This window comes from Sturnira hondurensis, unplaced genomic scaffold (genome assembly GCF_014824575.4).
Source record: "Sturnira hondurensis isolate 20B ecotype Veracruz unplaced genomic scaffold, ASM1482457v3 Scaffold0023817, whole genome shotgun sequence".
In the NCBI taxonomy this organism is placed as follows: Eukaryota; Metazoa; Chordata; class Mammalia; order Chiroptera; family Phyllostomidae; genus Sturnira; species Sturnira hondurensis.
The window spans coordinates 5,576,388-5,588,910 of record NW_028096448.1 but is presented as its reverse complement, the minus strand read 5'-3'; the positions used below and the strand labels follow the sequence as shown (position 1 = coordinate 5,588,910).

Sequence of the window (12,523 nt, the reverse complement as noted above, 5' to 3'; positions counted from 1 at the left end):
TTATAATCATCAATTATGGGGAGTATTTTCTGTCTTTTTATTTGAGAGATAAAGAATTAGTTCTTCTTAGTAGATTGTGACTTATATTTAAAAATCCAGTCAAATCTAAAACTAAAACTGAAACAGAGAAAATCTCATGATTTTTAATCCATTGTTTCTGAGGTATGCTGATATACTGTACTTTGCTGCTGCTGCTGCTGCTTATAACTGTTCAGAAGGCTATCACAGAAATCTTATAAACTGTAAAAACCCTGTGAGGATATCATCTGGTGGGACATCCTTGCTTCTATGGTAACTTCCAGCATTCAGGCCCATCTGCCAATGCAGCGGGCCCCTCGTGTTCTCGTCTCCTTTCTGGACCTTTGGTCTTATCTCTATTTATAACTTCGACTGGCAGACAAGAATGGGTAGGCGAAGGAAAGTGAACTCAAGCCAGTTTGTTTCATTGGTTCTGAGCACTGCTGCTGAAAAGTTTGCCGAAGAAGGGAAGTATATTGAAATTCTTGCTTAAAATGAGGTGTGTAGAATTTTCAGTGGTTTCTGTTTGATAAAACGTTGTCTCATTTTTGTGGAACTATGTGTAATTGAGGGTCAGCTACAAATCACAAAATGAATCACTTCCAAGTCCTTCATCTCTACAGGCGTTAGAATGGAAAATCCTGTCACTTAGATGAGTTCTTATTTTTTTTTCCTCCTCTACAAATAGTGTAAGCCTCGCTCCTCTGGGCATCAAACTTTGGCAGCCAGTGAAGGGCCCTGAGCTAAAAATGGAGCCATTCTGCCTCTCCCAGATAGATTTTGCTCCACTTGGTGACAAGAATATAATCCAAAGATGAATTTCTTTCTTTAGGGCAAAAACAAAACAGAAAAAGAGAGAAAGAGTTTTCAATACTGTGCAGAAGTATTGTGCTTCTGGTTAACTTCTCAGACCAACACCACCTTCCATTCTGTTCAATGACATTACGTTCAGTAGGAGTCACTGAGCATAAGCGATTAAACCCAGAGTCTAGTCAAGGCACAGATTAACTTGCTGTGTGACTTAAAGAGGTCCATCAACCCCTCTGGGCCAGCAGCTTTATTTGCAGAAGAATTTTGGACTAGATGACAAAGACCCTTCCTATTCTAGAATGCCAAGATAACAGGTAACATAGAAGAGAAATGCAACTACTTATTTTTAGTAAAACAAGATTGATACCAGCTAGTAAGTCACAGTGGGCTTGCTTAAATCATCCTCCACTCTCCAAATTCTGTTTTTACCAAAATGGCAAACTAAGGACAGTTTATCGTGCTTTGAACTTCCTGGCTGATGTTGATTCTATCAATATGTTACTGTTACACATTTGAGTGGGAGCTGAGCTACTTTTCATGAGAAGTGCTCAGACAACTAATAAAATCGTTATAAGCCCCTCCCCCCACTTTCGGTGGGTTTGATAGCATCAAGGAACAAAACAAGGCTGCCGTTTCCACGCAGTCGCTCTTCCAGCCAGACCGAACATGTAATGGCCTTAATCTCAACTCACTTGTTTAAACATTAACCAAAAGCAGCTTTCTCCCCCTCCAAAGTTTTAAGTGCTGACATGAACTTAACCACAGAGAGAGACAACCCCTCAAAGGCCTTCTAAAACTTGTTGAGTATTATATAAAGTAGAAGCTTCAGTAGCATTTCAAGGAATTGGTTATTCTCATAGCAACGTGGCGAGGCACCAAAGCATACCCTCTGTTACAGCGTGGTCCTCTGAGGATGCGATCTTTGGGGACTGCCTCCCGACCTTGGAGATGGTTGCAGAGCTTAGAGTTACGAATAGGAAGCGGTCCCGTAGTCACAGTGCTGGGTGACAGCCTTCCAATGGGCTTTCTAAATAGACGAGGAAGAGCTCAAAATAGGCTAAAAGGAGGATGCAAACATCTTTTGAAGACCTTTTCCAGGCTCTCAAATGGCCGCTGTTAAAAAACAAACAGTGGGGTGGATTTGACTAAGCATCAGAAGAAGCTAGAAGAGCCCCGGAGACAAGTGAGGGTTTTTTAAGCTCACAAGGCCGAAGAGAACTTTTCAGAGCAGCTCTTATCACACACAGAACTTGTCACACAAAGCTCTAATGTGTAGGCTTTCTCAGCTGCTTCGAGTAGGGGTGAAGAGGCATGCAGATTTTAACCCTTCGTTTCCAAGTCAGTGGGTGAAGTAAATGCTGCTTTCCAGTTTGGGCGGAGAAGGTCTTCCTCAAGATTTATCAAGAGCCAGAGCAAAAGCCCATCAATTACTTGTTTGTAGTGCCAAATGGAAAATCTCTTCTCTTGTGTACTTTGTTTGTTTTGTCCAATCCCAGTGGCGCTTTATTTAAAAATATGTATGATAGTTCAGTTAATCTGAGTTTAGTGGGCAGAATCAGATGGATCTTAATTTGAGTTGAAACTTTATCTACTTTCTACCATCAGTGAGCTGCATTTCAGTATCTTCTATTATTTACACATAACAAATCCATTATTTATTTCAAGTAGTTAACGTGAACTTTTGCAAGCACGTTGGCACTGGTGTGCTTTATCATTTTCTAGGGGCAGTACCTACCCCGACGTGGCTCTGTTTCTTCTCTGTGCCCCGGCCCGGTAGTTAGGGTGCCATCTGTAGATCGCTGGTGCGATAGCTTCGTTCTGGTAATTACCACGCTTGTTTGAGGTTATAAAATATACATCGGACAAAAGCCAGGGATTTCCCCCTGAATATCAACTGACTGCCTAAAGTGGCATTTTCATTCTGACTTGGTGTTTTGTTTTGTCTTACTGCAGCATATTGGGGCAAAATGAAAGAGTTATTTTGAGGCCTCCAAAGTAGTGCTGCTACAGACCATGAGCAAGAGAGAAAGTGTGGACTTCAGCCTGCATGACTGGTCTTGAAACACAAGTGGTTTGGGGTAAGTTGTCTGAAGGACTGGGCATGCATTAGCCTCAAATTTTGTCAGTCATCATTTATTTGGTGCCCCAGGACATCTTATTCAAGTGAGCGGCTATTTCTCTACTAACCAAGCAACAAGATGTTAGAGAAAACTTGGCTCTAGTGATGGAGAGCAACCAAATTTACTTAGTTGTGTTTGTTTCTCACATGCGCAGAATAATAGGATCTGCGTAGAATGCATTTGTCATTAGAAAAAGACCAAAAAAGAGAAAAAAAACCCCAAACAACCAAACACACAAACAACTAACTACATTTCTAGATACTTCATTTGAGCTGAGAGCCTGAGGTATTCATCCCACAAGGGACAGCAAGTTCGATCCGATGGCACATTGGTGATCCGGTAATGAAGTATTGGGGTGGCCAAAGGTGAGAGGCACAAATTGGGAGTTTCCAAGTCCTATTCAACAAATGTTCATTGAGCCCCTTTTAACCAAGCGCAGTGCCCTGAATGATAATCTTGCTTTGGAGTGAAATTTACATGTTCTAAACTGTAAATAAACAATTCTACACTACACACCAAAATAATGTGGACTTCCAAGAAAGCTTTGTCAGCCTAGCCCATTGTATTTTTTGGAAACAAGTCTTCAGATGGAAGTCCGATTCTGCCCACCTATTCTGGTGACCTCAGGCAACTTACTCATCCTTTTGGAATGAGTCACCTCTAAAAACACCAGGACATAACCTCTATCACCATGGTCGTACGCAAATTTAAAATTCAACAGTCCACTCTAGTGAAATTCATTCATGGCATAAGTAATCATGCCATTTGATTTTTGCTCAGCAGAGTTTCTCCCGTGCCCCTGGCTGGTCATCATTTGCAGAGGGGCTTATTTGATTACCCAGCGTGGAGGAAAGGGTCAGGCAGCGGGAGTCCCTTTGGCCTGCTGGCACCAGTCTTATGAACCAGGCCTTTGGCCAAGCAGGCCTTGCACTGTGTGGTAGATCACCTGTTCCTTGTAGCAGTGTTATGTGGATATAGTATTCATATATATGAGATGGGTTTCTTTTGAATTACTGTCCTTTCTTTTTCTGCCGGTGACCTTTTTCCTTCTGTGTTTGCTCTCACTATGTTATGGGTTACCTGCCAGTCCATGAGCCCCATAGAGCCCCAAACCTTGTTTTACATTGAACTTCACTTATTTTCCTTTCTTACTAAACATCCATTTTCTGAAGCAGTGCTGTGAATGGCACTTTCAATGATGCTCAGATGTCACTCTTGTTAGCAGTGGGCTGTTTGCCTCAGAGTGCTGCATTATTTGGGTTTCATAACAGCATTTATTTTTTTCTCTTACAAATGTTAAATTATGAAGTGCAGGAAACCACATGAATGCGGCAGAATGAAAATGCAAATGGTGTTATCTGGAAATGCCAGTTTTCTGATCCTCCTGGTAACACTGTCCTCCTTGCAGTCAACTCGTGGAGCCTCTCTACCTGTTCATAGTGGGAACCCGCTCCTGTGTCTTGATCTTCACTTATGCTGTGTGGCATAGTCACCCTGTCACACTGAATCAGGAGGTCTGGTTAAGAGCATGAGGCTCTCTCCACCTGTCCAAGTTCTGTCTGTCCACTAAGCCTGGCTCTCATTCACAAAGTCTTTTCTGAATGCTCAAGACTTCACTGCCCGCCTCTCCTGATGAACTCCTGTAACATATGGGGCCAGCATCATAAAAGGGTACATGGCTCTGCATTGCTTTATGGGTGGTTGGCATCACCTCATCTGGGCTGCAGACTGCTGGAGGGCAGGAATCTGATCATTGCCTAGTGTTTCTCAAAAGCAGTCTAGCTCCAGGTTCTCCTGATCAGAATCACCTGGATGTATGTATTAAAGTTGCAGATTCAGCAACACCGGGCTCGATGAGTCAGTCACTGGGGATGTTGAGCCTAAGAAACTCACCGACCACAGATACCTCTTTTGCACACTGAGGTTTGCTTGACAACTGTCTGAGTCTGCTTCTTCACTCTCCTCACTGCCTCCCCACCCACAGCATAGGGCCTAGGTCTCAGCACATTCTAGGTGCCCAGGAAACACTTTCTTGTTGATCTGAGCAGCATCTAACCATGATGGTTGTATTCACTCTTTAGTTGCCTCGTCTTTCATTCAGCATGTGGAGCCAGCATATTCTCTGGACCCTTAAAAACCCCGTCCTGTCTAAATATGTAGTGTTCCCCCAGGTCCGAGACTCTTTCATGTCTCTTTCTCTTCGCCAACTGAGGCTGACTGTCCTCCACAGTGGCGCAGTCCATGCTTAAGGCCCATAGAGCAGGAAGAGCAGGTACCGAGAGCTTGTCTGGAGCAGCAGGACAGGAGACAGATCTGAGGGTGGGGCAGCACCGTGGTGACCTAGCAGCTCTATCCTTGGCTCCCCAAGCCACACCTGCTGCCCTTGGCTGATTGTTTGAATGATCTTTCTTTCAGCTGTTAGGGTTCACAGGTGGTCAATTTTGGTGGCAGCTGAGCAGTTGCACTGCGGAAAGGGGTAAAGTTAAGTTGTACTGGGCACACATCAAAGCACCCATGGGGCAGTGGCAGATTCAGGATTTGACCCTGATGTTAGCAGGCTGTAGTGGTGACACGTGACTCCATCCTCTCCTCCCCCACCAAGGACGAGCCTGGCAGATTTGCAGGGTGTTGCTGCCTCTGGTGCAACTCCTGAATGCTCTTGCTGGTGGGCGCAGCCCTGGTAGTTAGTTCAAGGTAGAAAGCAAAGAGAAGAACTCACAGAAGCCTAGCCAGCCTGTAAAGGAACAAGTGGGGTAATCTGGACATTTATTAGCTGTTGAGGTAACCTTGGCCAAAAGCATTTGACCTTATTTTTGCAACTTTTTTTGACTCATGCTTCTCAGTAGTTTTACTTAGAGCAGCTGAGCCGATCCTGAATTAAGTGTGAGGTAAAAAGCACATTTATTCAGTGACAGAAAAGCATCTTCTGGGTCCGTATCGAATTTTGACCATCGGAGGTAGCAGAAAGGTGTAACCGAGTGAATTGGGGATAAGCTTTTCCTTATGTTCTCAGCTACGGGAAGGAAAAATTGCACGCTTCCCAAAGCAGTGGTTAAGGGCAAAAGAGGCTTTTTAGCATGTGCTTCATGGAGTCCTGACTAGGTTTTCCTCTGCATAGCTTCCTCCAGTCAGGTGGGTGGGCAGAGGGCTGTGGGTGATGCAGGAGGCAGGTGCCCAGGCTAGCCACTGTGGGAGAGAAAGGTACAGTTATTTTTTAAATGTCTTTATTGTTGTGCCATTACAAGTGTCTGCAGTTCTCTCCTCCCCGCTGTACCCCAGCCAGTACCACCTCCCCTGGGTACAGTTATTGATGTGTGTCTTTGAGGCTTTGTTAAAGGCTTTAAGGCAGAAGAATAACGAGGGACGGAATGAAAGAAATTAGAAAGCACAGAATTTTAGCAAAATACCAGATGCTGGCATTGCTTTTCTGGAGGTCTTTAGCCTTGTATGGCTAGTGTTTTCTTAGAAGTAGCCATCCGTGGTTGGCAGAGAGAAAAATTGGCTCTAAGAGAGCATCTGTCTGGTTAGAAATATTGTCCCTAGTGCTGTTTACCGTGAGGCATCCTTGAGAACTGCAAGGTTTTCAAATAGTCACCTAAATTATAGGCACTGTTTTTGGAAGGCAGATATAAATGAGAAAAGACCCAGTCCTGTATCTTCCAGGAAGACCATCATTAGAAAGCTCTTTAAGTGCTTTCTAGCTTAGAGGAGTCAGATGCCTATCATGTACCTAAGCCTGTCTTCCGTAAAGCAGTACCAAGCATGCCTTCTGTGAAATGCGTTATAACTCGCTCTCTTTGCTGATGCTATCACGGGCTAATAATTGCATCAGTCCTTCAGAGGAGCTATGCGGTTCGGTGTAACTGTGAGTAAAACCACACTGGCTCAGGAAATGCAGCGCATTGTCTTAGAACAGGCATCATCAAAACAGATGTTGATTTACTTGGAAGGTTCCTTTCCTTGGTGACAACTTGAGTGCTTTGAAGGGAGGTGATCGCTGTGCATCAAAGTAAATTAGAATTACGATGCCACTTTTGTACACTGAGTGAAAACTGAAAGAAACTCACCAGTGTTGGCTACTGAACATGCCGTCCCCTAAGGCATCATTACATCACTGCATTGTTACCGATTCTGCTCTAGGGACTAACTTGCTCTCTCTTTCTCTTCTGAGTCAAGATCACCAGCTTCCAACTTCCCCCCAGAAGGCTTTAGTTGGCTATCATATAGGTGCCTTTAACGTGGGGCCAACCCTGTGCTGTCACTCTCCTGTCTCCCTTTCCAGGTCCCTTATTTACAGAAACAGGGTCAGCCGGACACCTGATCCTGTTTCTTCCAGGAAGAGAACTTCCTGTGTAGTTCATCCCCTGATCCCATGCTGTGCTTTTACCTGTCAAATACCTTATTCTACTCGCTCTTCTTCCACCCCTTGCCCTGTTCTCTTTCAGTCCATTACATCACTTGCTTGGACCACTGCTGCCACTTCCAACAGAAGCTGCTTGCTTTACGCTTTTCCTTCCTGTGTTCCATTCATCCTACTGTCTTGAGAACTGTTTTCCTGAAGAAAGGGCGTGGTTGGATTATGACCATTCCTGAAAAACCTTCATAGCACATGGAGGTATGGAAAAGTGTTTCGATACAACGCTTGGTATAAAACCCAGACTTCAAAATTGTATATATACATTGAGTGCAAAGTGACAGTGAAAATGTGTGCCTGTCAACGATGACTAGAAGTAAATAAAGCAAAAATGAAGATGTTTGTAGCATTAGAGTGATTAGTACTTCTTTTAAAAAATAATACACAATTGGTATTTCCCATAGTAATGAATGAAGAAGACGAAGCGAAAGGAAAAATTGGAAGGATTTTGTTAGATTTCCCTTCTCTGTGACGTCAGGTGTAATCTTCCTTGCCTGGCATTCTAGACCCTGAATTCGTTATCCGCTTACCATTTAAATCTCATGTCCCGTCCCTCCCATGTCTCCACATAACACGTCTTTTCTTCCTGCACATACTGTGTATTTTAATAACCGTGCCTATCTTCGCGTTGATTCTTCTGCATGAAATTCTGTTTCTCCACAAAGCGACTCCCTCATTCATGGAGGCCTAAAGGAAATGCCCCTTCTCTCTGTATTAGCGCTATATGTTGGTATTTGTTGTCTATGTAGGTATTTCTGTGGAAGATTCATGAGGGTGGAAGCTGGTTTATTGTAAAGTATGTATTACAAGTGTTAAGCCCATTTCTGTGCATAACATTGCTTAATACATATTTATTCTTATGCATGATAAGAAAAGAGAGAACTCATTTAGAAATATACAAGTAATTCCTCAGGTAAGACTTAAATTTTTTCAGATAAGCTTGGTATTAATTACTCTCATAAAAATAACAAAAAGTAGATTTTTTTTGTTTAAGCAATTTTTATAAAAATAGTTGGATTCAGAGTCAGACCATTTCAACTAAACTTCAAGAGTAATTCTTTAGTATTCAGAAATTCTGTCCAGTGGAATCACTTCAATTTCTCAGTAGTCACATTTGTGAAGTTACTAGAAATTGCTTTTTAAACTCTGTTATGTCGTGGAAAATCATGTCAGCCAAATCAGAAATCTAAAGAAATGATATATCCAGGGCTGGCAACATAATATGAATACATAGTATTTTTCCTTAAGGAACTTCAAAAAGTCAAGACTGGATAACATTAAAGGGTTGATGTAACATTTTCAATTCTCAAAGGCTATTCTCATCTAGAAATATACTGGCTACTATTTTTTTCATTTCTAAGAATTCTATTTAGTTAAACTAGCAAAGGAGAAAAAAATATCTTGGCTTAAATAAAATGAAAAGTCATCTCTAAAATTAATTTGGCATCTTCAAAATTTCCTTTTCAAAGGGAGGAGTAGGATGCTTTTTAATATCACATGGTGAGACCGCCACTAACAAATGTTGTCATTTGCATTTGTGAACCAGGAATTCAGAATGGGATGCTGTGGTGATCAGTGTGTGAGGCATATTATACATCTTTTGAAACAATATTTTGACATGAAATGCATATTGTTTAATACTATATATTCTCTTATATATTCTATATGTATGATACTTTTCCCATTAATGTTTTAGTTAGAGTCAGTAAGTTGGAACAGAGAATTTCAATGTATGATTTGCAATTTTTTGCATGATATTCTTTACCCATCCTTCAGTTTTCTTGCCTATAAAATCAAGATAACAGTTGAACCATTGTTAGGTTAATGAATTAACAAATTTGTCAGTCAAACAACATGTATTGATTGATTACTGTCTTGGAAACATTATATACCACATCACTTTTTAGCATTTTGTGTAAGTTGACCTTTGTTTTGCACAGTGAAGAACCTTTGCTGAATTTCTTTTTTTTTTTGTACTGAGCATTGCATTCAGTTATAAGCCTGACACTTTGGCTGTTTAAAAGATAAGAAATCTACTGTGGCTCAGGTGAGTAAGTGCAGATTTGCAGTTCACCTTTAGTTATTCTCTGTCGCACCATCTATGGGGCGGCAAACTTTTCTGGTTACTACTGACGTTCATTTACCAGGAGATACTGGCTGTTGAATTGCTCTTTTGTGAGAGCCAGCAATCGAAAGCATCCTGAACACCTAGTGACAAAAACCCAAGAAGGCAATAGACTACTGCCGTTTTCATTACTGCTTCGGGTGCTTCTCAATGTAGCAGATGCTTATCTTCAACTGCTCTCTGCAGATCTCGAGTATGGGTCCTTGCAGTGATACCGTGGGGGGAGCCTAGCTAAGGCTGTCTAGCGTTGGTTAGCCCAAGCAGAAGTGTCTGTAAGCAGCGGAACCTCAATTAGGAAGGCTTCAAAGGAGAAGACAACTTTTTGTGAGACTTTAAGGATCTAAATTCAGAACAGAATACCTTGGTGGATTTCAAAGTTTTGAAAGCCAGCCCTGAGAAAACTGGTTATATTCGTCACAGATTTTTTTAGTCATGTATAATGAATTGCTACATAAGGCTTTTGGAAAACAGTATAATGCTGTGTTTAAGAGCATAGGTTCTTCAGGCAAACTTCCTAGGTTTGAATGCAAAGCTTTGACCTAATAGTATCTGACACTTAATAGCTGTGCAATTTGAGGAAGTTACTTAACCTTTGCCTCTCAGTTTGTCCACCCATGAAATGGGCAAAATGAAATAGCATGTATCAAAGTCATAAATACTAAATGAGTTAATGCATGTAAAGCTTTTTAAAGAATTGTTAGCTGTTATTATCTTGTCACTTTCATGGTATTCACTTAGACAGTTACTCAGTTGTAATAAAAATTTCCCAGCCTTTATTCTTAGTGGCTTCCTTCAAACCGAATGTATGATTTCACACTCAGGGAAGGCGAAGCGTGTGAGTGAACTCGACTAGGGGAGGGGAGGAAATGCTGTGGGGGCACAGAGGAGGGAGCCATGTGTGGGGGGCACTCGGAGGAGGCATGGTGGGTGAAGATGGGGCGAGAGTCCCAGACAAGGGGGCAGATGAAGAAAGGTGAGAGGGCACTGTGTGCTTGAGGACTGGTTTGGGAAAGTTTTAGTTAGAGTCCCTAAGTTGGAACAGAGAGTTTCAGTTTGAGGTTTGCCCATTTTTCTTGCATGATGTTCTTTGCCCAACCTTCAGTTTTCTTGCCTATAAAATCAAGATAAAAGTTGACCCATTGTTAGATTAATGAATTAACAAATTGGCCAGTCAACAGCACGTATTGAGAGATTACCGTCTTGGACACATTACACACCACATCACTCCTTAGCATTTCATAAGGTTTGTGAGATGGAGTAATGTGAGATCAGGAGAAAAGACAGGTCACTTTACTGATAATAAGGATAATAAAAATTAATTTGAGCTGTTAATTGAGTAGCAACCTTCACCGGATTCTGTGATTGGTGCTTTACATAAATTAGCTCTGATGACAGCTCCCCCCAATAGGTAATAGTTATTCTCATTTTATAGATGAAAGCAACTGAACTAATCCCACACTAAGGGTTGGAAGTTTTTCTTAAGAGGCAGAGAGCCCTTGAAGGTTTTAGGATGGGAGAGGTCATGATCCGACCTAGCAGCGTTTTACCGGTCCCTCTGTTAGACTCGGTGTTCTCTGAGATTGAAGACACGCTGTGCACCCGTTCGGTTCCTCAGGAGGAGCGGCAGTGTGCCTTCAGCAAGGTCGGTCCTCCGTGAATACAGGCAGAGTCTATTTTAAAAGCTTCTTTCAACACAACTTGGGAGAGACTTTTTGTACATTTTTCTTTTTAAAGAGGAAACTAATTAATTCATCTAATAATAGTCAGACGAACTCCTTTGTGCCTGTACAGGTTTCATCTCATCTGATCCTCACAAAAAAATCTTAAAGAGTATAATTTTTACATTCATATTATATGTTATTATAATGGATGAGGTTATTGGTGCTGAAGAATATTACACAACTTTTAGGAGTAAAGCTAGTGTTCAAACCCTGGACTCCCAGGCCCCCTAAGTCTTACCAAACTGTCAGACCACTTGTGAATTACAGCCTCTAGGAGGGTGGTTCTTTTCCCCTGGTTTAAGACCATTTTACTAGCACTTGGCTGCTTTCAGAGAAACTAAAGCTCCACAAGGACCTAATCTACTTTGTAGAGGTTGCTGGGAAAGAAATGATTTTCAACTGTACCCACCATCGGCGTCCTTCTAAATGACACTGCTGGCAGGTGGCCATTTCTAGGAGCCCATCAACTTAGCCACTTACAAGAGCAGAGCGAACTTGCTCTTCGCAGTGAAATAGAGTTTGGGAGTGAGTACGTTGCAAGAATCCTAGATATTTAAGGTAAGCACTTTGCTTCTTCTACCTGATTGAAACCAAATTTATTATACTAAAAAAACACTTAGCAACAGGCAGAGCACTTTTGCTTCCAAGTGCTGCCTGGAATTTGGAATGACATAGAGTGAAAGGGGAAGTTCAGTTCCAACTCTCAAAGGCCACATAACCAGTGAACCTAAAAGCACGTTTTATGTAAATTCAACCCCAGTCTGTATTTATTAATCTGACAAATTTTAGAGGGGTTATCTGCCCTCTGACATTGATGCGCAGTAAGATTCTCCAAAATATCAGATCTGCTTAATGCATGTAAATCAGGACTTGTAAATATTTGGCACCTCTGCTGATGCTGATTTTCGGAGACTCAGTTCCCCTGCAGCCGTATCCGAGTTGCAGGAACAGACTCGGTTCTCTCTGCTTTCATGCTGAGTGTCTCGCCCCTCCCCTTACCGGGTGCTACCCTGGAAGGGTCACTGAGCCGGCCGCACTCTGTCCTGAGGACCCAGCCATCAAGCCATCACCCCACTTTGAAAATGCCCTTAGCATGATTCTTAAATATGCATGTATATTCAATTGTGGTAAATATATACAATGCAAAATTTACCACTTCAACCATTTCTAAGTGTCCAACTCCGTGGCATTAAGCACATTCCCAGTGTTGTGCAACCGTCAGTGCTATCCTTTCCCAGGGCTCTTTCGTATCCCAAACAGAACCTCTGCACCCATAAACACTACTGCCTCCGCCCTCCCTCTCCCAGCTCCTGGT

The 12,523-nt window shown here is 42.2% G+C and overlaps 1 protein-coding gene across 8 annotated transcripts in view; it reads left to right on the top strand.

The window, feature by feature from the left end:
* Window positions 1-12,523, top strand: part of ATXN1 (ataxin 1) — a 391,897-nt gene that overhangs the window by 91,768 nt on the left and 287,606 nt on the right. For 7 of the 8 annotated variants that reach the window (XR_005065293.1, XM_037037917.1, XM_037037915.1 and 4 more), the window contains one exon: window positions 2,782-2,906. The exons of the other annotated variant lie outside the window; for it this stretch is intronic. The gene's annotated coding sequence lies outside the window, so the exon portion shown is untranslated. The remainder of the gene's footprint in view (window positions 1-2,781; window positions 2,907-12,523) is intronic. 8 annotated transcript variants of the gene reach the window in all.